The following is a 15,369-nucleotide window of genomic DNA, read 5'->3' as shown; positions in this document are numbered from 1 at the left end:
ACAAAAAGAAAGAAAATCAAATAAACAATTGTCATTTACTAAAGTCACCGTATTCCACTCAAATCTGGCTCTGATGAAATTCTTAGAAGTCCATTTTTCTCTGACTCCCAAATTTGAGTACTAGAATGAATGATAGACTGTATGTACCACCACACAGTCATACATATTATTTCCACTAAATATGTAGTTTTTACAACAGAAATGAAGTAAATGCTAGTAGTTATTATAGCAGATAATAATTCCTAATGGGCAACACTTGTGAAGATGAATACATAAAATGGTAAAAGAAATGAGCTTAGTCCTCTCAACATTAGCTATCAAAGCTGCATGAGAAAAAAAAGGCACCATTCCATTCATAAAGACAATTTAATTTGAAATTCTATTGATCCTTTGAGTAGCTAAATATAGAAATGTGGACAATATTACATGCTACACGACAACCACATTTCTCAGACTATACAATGAGCTTTCTGACAGCTATTTAAAATGCACATATCTATTTACCCTCCATTATATAAACTCTCTCAGAGAAATGAAAACATGCATACATATTCTTATAGAAATGTTCAAAAAAGTTGTGTTCAATAAGCACTACAGTCATAATGAAATAACAAATACACATTATTATCTATAATAAATGACATATTGACTGGAAATGAAATACTGAGAGAACTATTTAGGAGTGCAGCAATATTAACTCTGAATATATTGAAGGAAAATTGAGGGCAGACTCTCCTTTACGATTTGCATAAAACTCTAAAAATTTCAAATTGTACAACACTAAGTGGAGTAAATTGTTGTCCTTGTCCAAAAGAAGATGAGAATGCAGATTATTGCTATAGGAAGAATATTCTAGAAATCTTGGACATTCTTTCTTTGTTATGGATGTGCCTGCTTTTGGAAATTAGTTCAAATCTTCCAGCTCCTTCATATTTTCTGGTTTCTACTGTTTCAGCTGACCTGAATTAAACTACATGAACTCAGAAAGAATATAACCCCAGTACATTGCACTTACTGCACTGACTTCCAACTCAATGAAGAACTCTCTCTCCTGGCACTGCTTTTAAATAGATATCGTCTTGAAAGTTGAATATATCCTATATCTGTCTTATTATGTCAAACATTACTCTGATTTATTACTTTATCTGATTCTTAATTAAATGTCATTTTTTGGGTTGAAGGTTTATATTAAAGGATTCCAGCCAGAGGGATTAAAGATATGTACTGAAACCATGTCTATATTACAACCAAAGTCTTTTTTTTTGAATGACAGTATTTTTTGAGCAAAATTATAGCCTTAGATTTATTTCTTAAAAATGTGTGAACAAAGTCCAACATTTGTAAAAAAAAAGTCACAAATTTTGAAAAAAATACAGCATTTACTATATAACTTTCTAATTAAGTTTATGAGTCACCTCCAAGGCTTACAAATTTAACATTGTTTTTTTGGCCCATCATTTAGCTTGCCTTTATTGGTAGTGGCTTTCTATCATAAGTTACATATGCAGTGTTACCACGGTCTTAAATTACACAGACTTAGAATGTTTTGGATCTGATCAGAGCATCCTTGTTGCTGGATTAATATTTCTCTACCGAATACACTTATACATCTGCCGACTCCCTAAATAGTGTAATATAGAATGGTATTTTATGGCTAATATGAACTTGTAAGTGAATACATACCAAACATGTCTTCTTGGGTCTGTTGAGAGGAGAAGGGGGAGGAGGAATGTGAGTAGGAGCTGTGTGAAGGTTGGATTTAGCAGAGGGGAATCTGATATTGGGATGTAAAATGAATGAATGAATGAATGAATGAATGAATGAATGAATGAATAATGCAATGTAATAACACACATTTTTCACAGAAATTATACTTCCAAAATACCAAGAAAATAAAATGAATGTAAGTCTTATTTTTATTCCTTGACTTAGAGTATGCCACATTCTAGTTAAAGGTAATGAAAAATATTTACTTGTTATGGCTCAACGTATAATAGTGTCTGATAGAAATAAACCATGATTTTCTTGTGTGTGTGTGTGTGTGTGTGTGTGTGTGTGTGTGTGTGTGTGTGTGAATGTATCTCTGTATGTCTGCTTATGACTGTATGTGTTTCCATGCCACTGTGGTAGGCATATGGAAATAAGCACTCAGTGTAGCATGCATGGATTTCTTCTCTTTGAACCATGTGGCTTCTTTCACTAGGACTCAGTTCACCAGATCTGAGCACCTGGCATCTATATATGCTGAAACACCTCACCAGCCCTTCACGATCCAATTGTCTCTTCACACAACATCTCAATTTTCAGTAATCCTTGCATGTTATTGAAGGAATTATGAGCCCAGGCATGCAATCCTGCTCTTTGATAAAAAATACATTGATCTGACAAAAGCAATTTCAAGTTAGAAAGTTAAAATGTTACATAAGTCCACAAACAGCAATGCTGACAGAAAACCCTTTGGAAAAGGAAGTGAAAAAAAATTACCTAAACACTTGTCCATTCCAGTGGGGAGAAAAGAATGTTGTCTTACCACTATTGAGGCACTCCATTGTAATTGATCTGCTGACAGATGGATAGCTGGAGAGTAGTGTAAGAGAGTCCTCACTGGATTCTGCTGTTGAAATATAGCTACTTACTGGTGGAGAGCAGGGGACAGACATAGAAATCCATTCTCTTGAGTCACTACTTCCACCCATACTTTATGCCTGTTTGGTAGCTGGGCCATTTCAGCAAGTGCATGGCAGTTGGAGATGGGAGATTTAGACATTCAGATAAAATCGCTTTGTGTACCATGTGAATGTCTTTCTGGACATCATTCTTTCACAGAGGATAATTTTTGTGTCCATCTTATTATTTTGTGCTTTAGGCCATACAGAAAATGGTGGACAAAGTCCCATAACACAAGTTAAAAACAAACTGTCAATCATGTTCACTTTGGGCGAGGTAAAATGATGTAATATCTTCCCCTATGAATGTTTGTCATAAACTGCATTAACTACCCACTCCTAATTAATCCTTCAAAAAGACTGGGAATGATTCTTAATATGAGTATATAATTGAGATAAGTATAAGAAATCAAATTATATCTCTTTGCAGATAATGTTGTAATACATCATTTAGAATGAAAAATAAATTCTGGATTCATAGCATAGAATACACAATTCAAAAATCTAGTCATATAAACATAATCAATATTATGTATGAATATATATAATTATGTTTATTATAACAGTTTTAAAACAAATATGCTTATGAATAGTTTTCTAAAATAAATACATAAACACACAAAGTTATTAAGTGATATGGTTGGATTTTGCATATTTTTCCTTCTTCTCTTTCTTAGCACATGATAACATATTCCGAGCATGTTTGAAAAAAAGTATAGTTATGTGATTAATTCAGGTCAGTAGTTAAGGACAAATGTCACAAGAGTTACCTCCAGGACAAAGAAGAAATTTTAATTTCAGAAGCACAAATGTTAATAATTGCTTAATGAATTTTGATTTCCCAGAGGGGAAGAACTGCAGTTAATAGCATAGCTCTAGGAAATGTATTCACTTAAAAAGCATGGCTCACATGGCAAGATACTCTACTCTTTAAGTTTTTTCATCGTCTTCCCTGTCTAGGACAGTTCTGTTCAAGAGAGATTTCTGCCCTGATACAATTGCTGTATTTTACAATTTCTAATAAGGTAGCTATTAATGTTTGGTTGCTATTAAACATTTGATATGTAGCTAATGTGACTAAGGAACTAACATTTAAATATAATGTAATTTAACTTATGTAAGTAGGATCAAGAAAGTAGCTTATTAAAAGCAATATGCCCCACAAGCCTGTCGCCTGCATTCAAGTTGCCACATAATCTACCCAAATTACATGTGTTCCCCCCAATACTTAAAGCATTTCAAAATATAAATATGCCTGCCTTTCCCACCAAATGCTACTAATTGCAAACAGACAAGCCTAGTTCATGACCTGTGGTCATGAGCACCTTACCGGGAAAATTGTTCCTTCCCTTTGTCATCCCTTTCATTAACCTGTCACTTGACAAGTGGACCGCAGCCCAAGGATTTTTTTTATTTCCAATATTCCTTCTCGGTATGTCACTTCCTCCATTTCCATTCTGAATGGTTCCCTTCCCTTGGCTGTCTTTACATCCAGAGCCCCATGGTAGATTTCAAACCTACTTTCTTTAATAACCACCTTTGACTGGTGAGATGGGACTTTTCTCTATCACTCTTCCCTCTATCTTCTGACATCTCTGTACTCACATAGGTAGGTCAAGAACCAAGGTTTGGGAGCTATCTTTTCCAGGTCCAAGTATACTGTACATCTACAACTTACCTGACCGAATCCAGGTCATGTAGCAAGGTCAGTTGTCTGATCAAATGAACAACAAAAGAAAGACATCCCCATATCAAATCAGAAAAGACACCACACAGCCCATCAAACATACAAATCCCATAGAATTATTTGTTATTGAGATCCAACTAGACAGACATAATTTTAAAATCTGAGAAAGTTAAAGAGAGCATAAGTAAAACATCGCTCAATTACTAATGAACAACAATAAATTATCGAACAATGTCAAAAAAAAAGTAGACCTAAAGGTAATGACAGATTTAAATCAGAATTTGGAAACTGAATTAAGTAAAGAGGTAGAAACAGTGAAAGGAACACACGTTGAGATTAAGATATAATTAAATAACTCAACATTCCAATTAGAAATAATAGATGATTTATAAATAGAATGAATTAAGCAGAAAACAGATTATTATAATTCTTTCTCAATAATTAATTTATTTATTTGGTTTATACCCTGATTGCTGATCATCCCTCCTCCTCTTATTCCCCTGTCACACAGTCTCTCATCCCCTCCCCTCCCTTTCCTCCCCTCCCTTTGTCCAATAAGAGGATGGACTTCCCCCACCCTATCTATTCCCCCACATTGGTACATCAGGTATCTACAGGGCTATATCTGTCCTCTCTCACTGAGGACAGACAAGGTAATGAAGTTAGGGGAAAGAATCCACAGGCATGCAACAGCTTTAGGAATAGATTTTGCTCTAATTGTTGGTGGCATCCATTTGAAGAAGGAGCTGTACATCTGGTACATATGTGTGGAAGTCCTAGTTCCAGCTTGTGTATGCTCTGTGATAGGTGGTTCAGTATCTGATAGCCCACATTGGTTAAGATTAGAATTTGTTGGTCTGCCTATAGAGTTCCTATATCCACCAGGTCACTCAATCCTTCCCTCAACTCTTACACAAGACTCCCATGGTATGTCAATGTTTGGCTGTGGGCCTCTGAATCTACTTCAGTCAGCTGCTGGGTGGAGTCTCTGAGAGGACAGTTATTCTAGGCTACTATCTTCAAGCATACAGAGTATCATAAATAATTTCATGGATTGGGATGACTCTCAAGTTGCACCAGAAATTGGTTGCTCTTTCTGTCATTTTTCCTGGATATTTCTCTCTACTTTTCTTGTAAACAGGAAAAAAAATTACCTCAAAGTTTCATGGGTGGGTTGATGGCCTTATCCTTCCACTACCTGTTTATAGATGGGCACTTGAGGTTCCATACCTCCACCAAAATGAGTCTCAGCAAAAGTCATCCCTATAGACTCCTGGAAGCCTCCTCAATCTCAGGTCTCCAGCATGTCCTTAAGGTTGTACACTAGTCCCTGCTCCCACTGAGCACCTATTTTTATTCATTTTCTTGGCCCTCTGGCCCTCTGGCCCTCTCTTCATCTCTGCATAATTGATGATGGACCTCCTACCCTATCCCTATATACTCTCCCAGCCAGATCCCTCTCTCCTTATGCCTCCTATGACTATTATATTTCCCCTTCAAAGGGGTATTCAAGCATGGGTATCCTGTAATTTTTGGCTAATAACAACCTATGAGTGAGTATATACCATGCATGTCTAGGTTATTTCACACAGGAAATTTTCTAATTCAATCAGTATGCCTTAAATAGTCAATGTGTCCTTGTTTTCATAACTGATTAGTATTTCATTGTGTAAAAGAAAATATTTTCTGTATTTATTCTTCAGTTGAAGGGCATCTATGTGGATTGTAGTTCCTAGTTTTTAGGATTAAACCTGCTATGAACATAGGGCATGTGTCCTTGTGATATGGGCGAAGAGATTTTGGGTATATGTGCAGGAGTGGTATAGATAGGTGTTGACATAGAATAATTTCCAGTTTTGTGAGAAACTGCCAGATTGATTTCCATAGTGGTTTTACAAGTTTGCCCTCCCCTTGCTGCACCTCCTCACCAGCATAAGCTGTAACTTGAGATTTGATCGTACACATTCTGATACAAGTGAGATGGAATCTCAGGGATTTTTTTATTTGCATTTCTCTGATGACTAAGGATATTGAATATTTTTTACCACCATCTCAGATCTTTAAGTCTTTATTCCAGAAAACTTTTAATTTTGAAAGTAAATTTGTTATGTTTTACCATTATTTACCTAATTTTTAAAATTACTTTTAAGTTGTACAGTCCAGCCCTTCATTGAACAGATACCATGACCAAGGGAAGTCTTATAAAGACCATTTAATTGGGGTTGGCTTACAGGCCCAGAGGTTCAGACCATTATCACCAAGGCAGGATTTGGGAGTTCTATATCTTTATCCGAAGGCTTCTAGAAGAATACTCATTTCCATGCAGCTAGGAGTAGGGTCTAATAGCCTAGGTTCACAGTAACACCCATACTCCAATAAGACCACATCTACTCCAACAAAACCACACCTCACAATATGGCCACTCCCTGGGCCAAGAATATACAAACCATCAGATTTCACTCCTTGGGCTCCATAGGCTTGTTTGAACATATAATTCTATGTGGGCCAAACCTAGTCATAGCATAATAAAAAGTATATTTAGTTCAACTTACAAAGCCCCCATAGCTGTCTCACAAAAGTTAAAAGTCCAAAGTTCGAGTCTCTCCTGAGATTTATCCAATTACTTAAATGTAATCCCCAATGCAAGACTGTAAACCAGCTGGACAAACTAAACATCTCCATGTCTGATGTCAAATCTTTCGTCAGATCTCCACTCCTTTTTCATCTTCGGTAACAACAGTACAGTTCTTTACCTGGGCTGGTTCCACTCCCTGTTATAAGCTTTCCTCAAAAGATAGCCCACAGCTCTGGCATCTCAATATCTTGGGGTCTCCAAGGCAACTTCAGTGTTACAGCTTCTTGTTTTAATGTGTAGGACACACACATGATGTTCTGGGCTTCTCCAAAGAGCTGGCCTCACTTATCCAGCTCTGTTCTCTGTAGCACTCTAAGCTCAGGTTAATACATGCAACTGCTGCTGCTATTCTTGGTGATCATTCCATGACACTAGTGTCTCCAATACACTGGGGTCTTCTGCAGGAACTAGGCTTCACCAATAACCTCTCATAGGCATTCCTCATCGTGCTAAACCTCAGGTTCTTTGCATGAGCTCTTCAATCCTGGGACATCAACTACAACTGCAGTTGTACCTTCAACAACAGCTTCCCTGGCTTCTCACAGTGCCAAACCTCAGCTGCTTTTCATGACCCCTTCATGTCTTCAAAACAAGTACTACAGGGGTGACTCTTAAGCATTATAAAATACAGCTGCAGCATGAGGTACAACTGTGACTATCTTGGGAAAAGAGCATCTTTGTGTTCTCAGAAAAAAACTTCCCAGAAGGTTTCACCTCAGTGATGCTAGTCCCTTCTTCATCACCACTAATTAGTAGCTCCAGCTAGCCAGCATCAATTGTCCCAGTAGTCCCTCCTATTTTTCACTGTAAAGCCAGAACCACATGACTGAAGCTGCCAAATTCTGCTGCTTGCAGTAGCTGGAACATGAAAAGCTTGTTCACTAGCTGTTTTCCAACTTCTTCACTGCATAAGCTTGGCCGTCCTGGATCTTGCTTTGTAGAATGACCATGAATTCAAAGATCTACATGCATTTCCCCTGAGCACTGGGATTAAAAGCGTGCTCCACCAAGGTTGAATTTAAGTTTTTCTTTGCCTAAAACTTGCTCTGTTTCAGGCTGGCCTTTACCTCAGAGATCTGCTTGACTTTATCTCCCTGTATTAAAGGTGGGCACCACTATGACTGGATCTAAATTTAGCTGAGTAGAATCTTGCCCCAAAGTCACATGCTCTTAATTCAATTTAATATTCTTGAACACGGGATTCAGCTCCATTTCACATCCTGGTGCCCCTTTAATAATAGAATCATATATTTTATATTTTTCCTTGCAAAGCTTGCTATGCTAGTTCAAAATGCTCTTCATGAGACTTAATCAGAGAATCAAGTTTCTGTTGGGCTTTTTGGAGACTTCCTTTGTCAATGCAATTAATCTGAATTTCTTCCCCTTATACTCAGGCAGACTCTTCAGACAAGGGCAACGATTAGCCACATTCTTACCAAAATGCCAGAAAAAAAGTCTATTGACCACTTACTGAAATTCTTCTCCACTGAAACCTCTTGGGTCAAGTCACCACATTTTAAATCACTCTCAGCAACAAAATCTTCCATATCCCTTTTAGGATAACCCATTAAGCCCCACTTAAAGCATTCCAATGATTTCCTAATCCAAAGTCCCCAAATCCTCATTTTTCCAAACAAAAATATGGTCAAGCCTATCACAGCAATAACCCAGTCTGTGATACCAGCTTCTGTATTAGAGTTTTAATGCTGTGAACAGACACCATGACCAAGGGAAGTCTTATAAAGGACAACATTTAATTGGGGATGGCTTACAGATTCAGAGGTTCAGTGCATTATCACCAAGGCAGGAGCATCGCAGCATCCAGGCAGACATGGTACAGGAAGAGCTGGGAGTTTTACATGTCCAGCTGAAGACTGCTAGTAGAACACTCATTTCCAGGCAGTTGGGGGTAGCATCTTAAAGCCTAGGTCCACAACGACACATCTACACCAACAAGACCATAACTACTCCAACAACACCATACAACTAAATAGTGCCACTTTTTGGACCAAGCATATACATACCATCATACCCCCAGAAATTCTTTTATGGTTAATAATTGTTTTCGCTATTTTGGTTTTTGTTTGTTTGTTTTTCCATATGAAATTGAGAATTTCTATTTCCATGTCTATATAGAATTGTGTTGGAATTTTGATGAGGATTGGAATGACTCTGTAGATTGCTTTTGGTAGGAGGGCCATTTTCACTATGTTAATCCTACCAATCCATGAGCATCGCAGATCTCTCCATTTTCTAAGGTCTTCCATTTCTTTGAACTTCTTCTCACACAGATCTTTCACTTGTTATGTTAGTTTTGGCTTCTTTGTTAAAACTCAAGTGTTGGTAAGTTAGTTTATTTCTGAGTCTTTAATTTATTTGTATTGATTAGCTGGAAATACCAGTTCCATGAATTTTTTATTACTATGTCAAGGTTGTTCAGCTTGAAATCAAGGATGATCATACCACCAGCCATTATTTTTGTTGTTATTTTCTTTATTTTTTACATGATTGTTTTAACTATCCTGGATATTTTGTCCTAGGTATTCATGTGAAGTCAAGCATTTTTCTTTCAAGATCTGTAAATAATTGTGGGGAATTTTTTATGATAATTGCATTGAATTTGTATATTGATTTTGGTAGGATGATCACTTTTACTATGTTAACCCTTTCAATCCATGAGCATGGGATATCAAACAATCTTCTGATATCTTCTTTATTTCTTTCAGAACCTCTTGTTATAGAGGTCTTTGACTTACTTTGTTAGAGTCATACCAAGATATTTTGTATTATTTAAGGCTACCATGAAGGGTATTTCTCCAATTTCTTTCTCAGCCCATATCATTTGTATAAAGGAGAGCTACTAATTTTTTTAGTTTATTTTGTATTCAACTACTTTGATGAAGGTGTTTATCAGCTTTAGCAATTCTTTCATAGTGTTTTTGGGATCACTTATATATACTATCATATTATCTGTTAATAGAAACACTTTGACTTCTTCTTTTCCCATTCATATCCCCCTGATCTCTTTTGACTTATTTTTTTGTCTCACTAGAATTTCCAGTACTATACTGATAGATAAGGGGAGAGTGGTCAACCTTGCCTTGCCGCTGATTTTAGTAAAATTGTTTTAAGTTTTTCTCCATTTAATTTGATATTGGCAACTGGTTACCTGTATGTTACCTTTACTGGGTTTATGTCTCCCTGATCTCTCTAAGTCTTTTAACATGAAAAGGTTCTGCTCTGTCCAAGGGTTTTTTAGTGTCTATTGTTTTGGTGTCTATCTTAGGTTTTTCTCTTTCAATTGTTTATGTGGTGGTGTATATTGATAGATTATTGTGTACTGTACCCACCCTGCATCTCTGGGATAAAGCCTATTTGAACATAGTGATATTTTGTTGTGTTTTTAATTCAGTCACAAATATTTTATTGAGGATTATTGCTTAGTGTACATAATAGAAATTACTCTGAGTCTTTGTGTGGTTTAAGAATCAGGGTGACCATGGCACCATAAAATGAGTTGGATAATGTTCTTTCTGTTTCTGTTTTGTGGAATATTGTGGTATTAGGTCCCATTTGGAAGTATGGTAGAATATTGTCCTAAAACCATCTTGTCTCTTGGCTTTTTTTTGGTTGGGAGACTTTTAATGATTGCTTCTATTTCCTTAGGGTTTATAGGACTACTTAAATAGTTTAAATGATTTTGATTTAACTTTGGTAAGTAATATCTGTCTAGAAAATGGTCCATTTAATTTAGCTTTTCCAATTTGATGGAGTGCAGGCTAGGCTTTGAGGTAAGACCTAATAATGATTCTTTGACTGTCCTCAGTGTCTGTTACGTCTCCCTTTTCATTTGATGATTTTGTTATTTTCTATACAATCTCTGAACCTTCTAGTTATCTTGCCTCAGGGTTTAACAATCATGTTGATTTTCTCCAGAAAGAAACACTGCTTGATTATTTTAGTTGGCCGTCATTGTTGCTGCTGCTGCTGTTGTTGTCGTCATTGTCATTGTGGTTGCCTTTGTTGTTGTTTGATTATTTATATTATTCTTTTTGTTTCCAACTGATGGATTTCAGCCCTGAGTTTGATTATTTTCTACTGTCTACTACTCTTTTGTGTCTTTGCTTCTTTTTCATTTCTAGAACTTACAGGTATACATTTAAATTGTTAGTATAAAATGTTTCCAATTTCTTTATGAAGACAATGCTATGAAGTTTCCTCTTAGCTCTTTTTTTTTTTTTGTGTGTGTGTCCCATAAGTTTGGGTATGCTGTGCCTTCATTTTCATTGAAATTGAAGGAGGTCTTTTATTTTCTTTATTTCTTCCCTGACCAAGTAATCCTGGAGTAGGAAGGTGTTCAGGTTCCATTAATTTAAAAAAAGAAAGAAAGATAGAGAGAAAGAAATCTAACAAAGATAGCATCAAGCCTTGAGTAGTAATTTCAGGAGAAGCCATGCATAGTTGTTTGAATAATTGGGAGTGGAAATTGACATTTTATGTTAATGACAGCAGTATGGATATTTTATGCTCTAGTCTTTTCACCTCTATGCCACTCTGCTTCCATCTGTTTGACAGAGCAGTAGAGCATATTACAAGCAGTATGCTCTCTTGGTTCCAGATTTTCCTGCAAGCTAACAGAGAAAACAAATTCTAAGTTTTTTTGGTGGTAGTGGAATGGTGTTTAATTTAATTATTTTTAAATTTTATGCATTCCCTTTACATTCCCTTCACTGTTTCTCCTCCCATTAACCCACTCTGTAATCCTTTCCTCTCTCCCTTCACCTTCTCATTTGATAGGGTAGAGGCCTCTGTAGTAGCTCCCCACCATAGGACATCAAGTCTCTACAGTGCTATGCACATTCTCATCCACTAAGACTAGCCAAGTCAGCCCAGCTAGTAAATCACATGTCACAGACAGGCAACTGCTTTTCAGATAGCCCTAGTTCCACTTGTTCGAGACTTACATGAATACCAAACTCTACATCTGCTAAATATGAAGTAAGAATATCTAGGAGGCTAGGTCTAACTGGTATTTCCTCTTTGGTTGGTGTTCAGTCTCTGAAAGTCCCAAGAGTCCAGATTATTTGACGCTGTTCATCTTCCTGTGGAGTTCTTATCTTTTTTGGAACTTGCAATTCTTCTCCTAACACTCCTAGAAGAGTACTCAACACCACTTACTGCTTGGATGTGTGTCTCCACATCACTCTGAGTCAGATGGTGGGTAGAACCTCTCAGAGGACAGATATGCTAGACTCTTGTATGCAAGCAAAACAGAGTGTCATAGAATCCAGGATTGGTTCTTGACTATGCCATGGGTCTCAAGTTGGATCAGTTAGTGGTTGGCCCATTCCTTCACTCTCTGCTCTATCCCCTTGCCATCATTTCTTATAGATGGGATAAATTTTGGTTTGAAAATTTTGGGGGTGAGTCGGTGTCCACTGGGACTCCAGGCTACATGAGGTGGCTACTTCAGATTCCTAATGCCCAGTGTTTTGAATCACAGCACACCCCCATTAATTCTTGGAATATGTCCCTATCCCAGGTCTTTGTCACATTCTTGACAAACTCCCTCCAACTCCCTACCCCAGTCAGTTGCAGATTTCCATTATTTCCCATGGCCCTTTTGCCCTCTCTTCTCTCTCTCTCCCCCCACATTTGATCAACCCCCCCCCATTTCCATCTCCATCCCTTCTCTCACCCAATTTAGTCCTCCATCTTTCTCCTATTACTTTTTTATTCTCCATTCTAAGTGAGATTCAAACATCCTTTCCTGTGCCTTCCTTCCTTTTTAGCTTCTTTGAGTCTGTGGAGTGTAGCATGGGTACCCTGTATTTTAAGGCTAATTAGCACTAATCATTGTATACATACCGTGTATGTCATTTATGAACTGGATTGCCTCACTCAGGATTGTATTCTCAAGTTGCAACCATTTTTCTGCAAAAATCATGTTGTCTTCTTTTTACAACTGAATAGTATTCTGTGGTATAGATATATTACATGTTATATATCCATTTTTGAATATAGGAAAACCTAGGTCAGGCTATTATGAATAAAGCTGCTATACTAATAGTTAAGCAAGTGTCTTTGTGGGATGTTGGACAGTCTTTTGGGTTTATGTCCAGGAGTAGTATATCTTTGCCTTAAGAGGGAATTATTCAAAGTTTTCTGAGAAACTGCCAAATTAATTTCCAAACTGACTGCATAAATTTGCATTCCCACTAGCAAATAAGGAGTGTTCTTCTTGGTTCCCATCTTCAACAAGCTGTGCTGTCACTTCAGTTTTTGTTCTTCACCATTATGATGGGTGCAAGATGGAATCATAGAGCTGGTTGAATTTGCAATTCCATGATAACTGAGTACTTTGAACATTTCTTTAAGTGCTTCTTGACCATTTGATAGCCTCGTGTTGAGAATTCTCTGTTTAGCTATGTTCCTCCACCTTTTATACATTTTTAATTTATCTATCATTTCATTAGTTTACTTTTCAAATGTTAATCCCATCCTAGTCTCCCCCCCAAAAGGCCCCCTCCTCATCCCCATCGTTTTTGCCACTAAAAGGTTTCTCCCCTCCCCTCCCACAAAATCACACTTCACCCCTCTATCTTCCCCTTTCTCTGGAGCATCTTACTTCCACAGGACCAAGTGCCTCCCCTTGCAATGATATCAGGTGAGACAGTCCTCTGCCACATATGTAGCAAGAGCCATCAACTGTCCCTACGTACTCATTGTTTGGTGGTTTAGTCCATGAAAGCTCTGAGCAGTCCAGTTAATTGATACTCTAGTTCTTCCTGTGTGGTTGCAAACCCCTTCAGCTCCTTTAGCTTTTTTCCTAACTCTTCCATTGGGGTCTCTGGACATATTCCAATGGTCAGCTGTAAGTATCTGCACCTGTCTCAGGGAGCAAGCAAACCATACTTGTCTGTAGACATATCTTGGCATCAGTACTAGTGTAGGGGTTTGGAGTCTGTTGATGGAATGGATAGCATAGTGGGGTGGTCTTTGGATGACTTTTCCTTCAGATTCTGCTCAATTGTTGCCCCTGCTTTTCTTTTAGATGTAGATAATTCTGGGTAATAAAAAATTTAGAGGGGTACATGGCCCTATCCCTCCATTCAGGCCATGTCTACCAACAAGAGATTGTCTGTAAAGGTTCTATCTCCCTGCTGTTGGGTATATTTGCTAATGTCATTCCCAATGGGTCCTGGGAGCCTCTCACATCCATGGCACCTGGGAGTTTCTAGTGGTTCCCCAAGTTCCCCATCCTCCACTGCTACTTATTTCTATTTGTTCACCTGGCCCTCTGGACTTCTCTCTTTTACCATACTTGATACTGCCCCCTTTTTTTTCTCCCTCCTCCCATCTCTCACCCAGATTCCTCCCTCCATCCCTCCCTCCCCCTACAACCTGTGATTATTTTGTTCCTCCTTTTTTTAAAGATTATTTTTAATGTATATGAGTACACCGTCACTGTCTTCAGACACCCCAGAAGAGGGCATCAGATCCCCGCACAGATGGTTGTAAGCCACCATGTGGTTGCTGGGAATTGAACTCAGGACCTCTGGAAGAGCAGTCAGAGCTCTTAACCGCTGAGCCATCTCTCCAGCCCCTTGTTCCTCCTTTTAAGTGGTTTTGAAGCATCTACTTAGGCTTTCCTTGTTGTTAATCTTCATATGGTCTTTGAGTTGTATTGTGGGTACTCTGAGTTTTGCGCTAATATCCACTGATTGCTGAGTACATTCCATGTATGTCCTGTTGGGTCTGGGTTACCTCACTCAGGATGATAATTTTAGCTCTATTCATTTGGGTTGTTGGTCCCTAACTTCTTGGGGTGTTTGTAAATTTTGGATATTAACCCTCTGTCTGCTGAAGAGTTGTTGAGGATTCTTTCCCAATCTGTAGGCTGCTGCTTTGTATTCTCAACAGTGTCCTTTGGTTAAAGATGCCTTTCAGTTTCATGAGGTCCTACTTATCAATTGTTGATGTTAGAAAACAGCCATCTTTTAGAAGATCTGTGAGAAACTTTGGTATGCTTAAGCATTGCATTATGGTTCTTTTCATAAAACATCAACATTATAACTTATAGAAAACAAAGTCCAGCATGAAATTGGTATAAGAAACTGATACACTAATCACTGGAATCACATTACAGACATGGACATAAACCTATACACCTATGGAGACCCGATTATTGTAAAGAAGCCTGAGTCACAAACTGGAGAAAAGACTCGATCTACAACAAATAAGGCTGGTCAAACTGAATAGCTACATATTGAAGAATGTAAACAGATGCATACTTTCACCCTTCTCAAACTCAATTCCAAGTGGATCAAAGACCTAAACACCTGGCCAGATACACTGAACCAGATAGAAGAAAATGTAGT

The sequence above is a fragment of the Rattus norvegicus genome, chromosome 2 (assembly GCF_021556685.1).
Source record: "Rattus norvegicus strain SHRSP/BbbUtx chromosome 2, alternate assembly SHRSP_T2T, whole genome shotgun sequence".
NCBI lineage: Eukaryota > Metazoa > Chordata > Mammalia > Rodentia > Muridae > Rattus > Rattus norvegicus.
Note: the sequence above shows the minus strand (reverse complement) of the source record.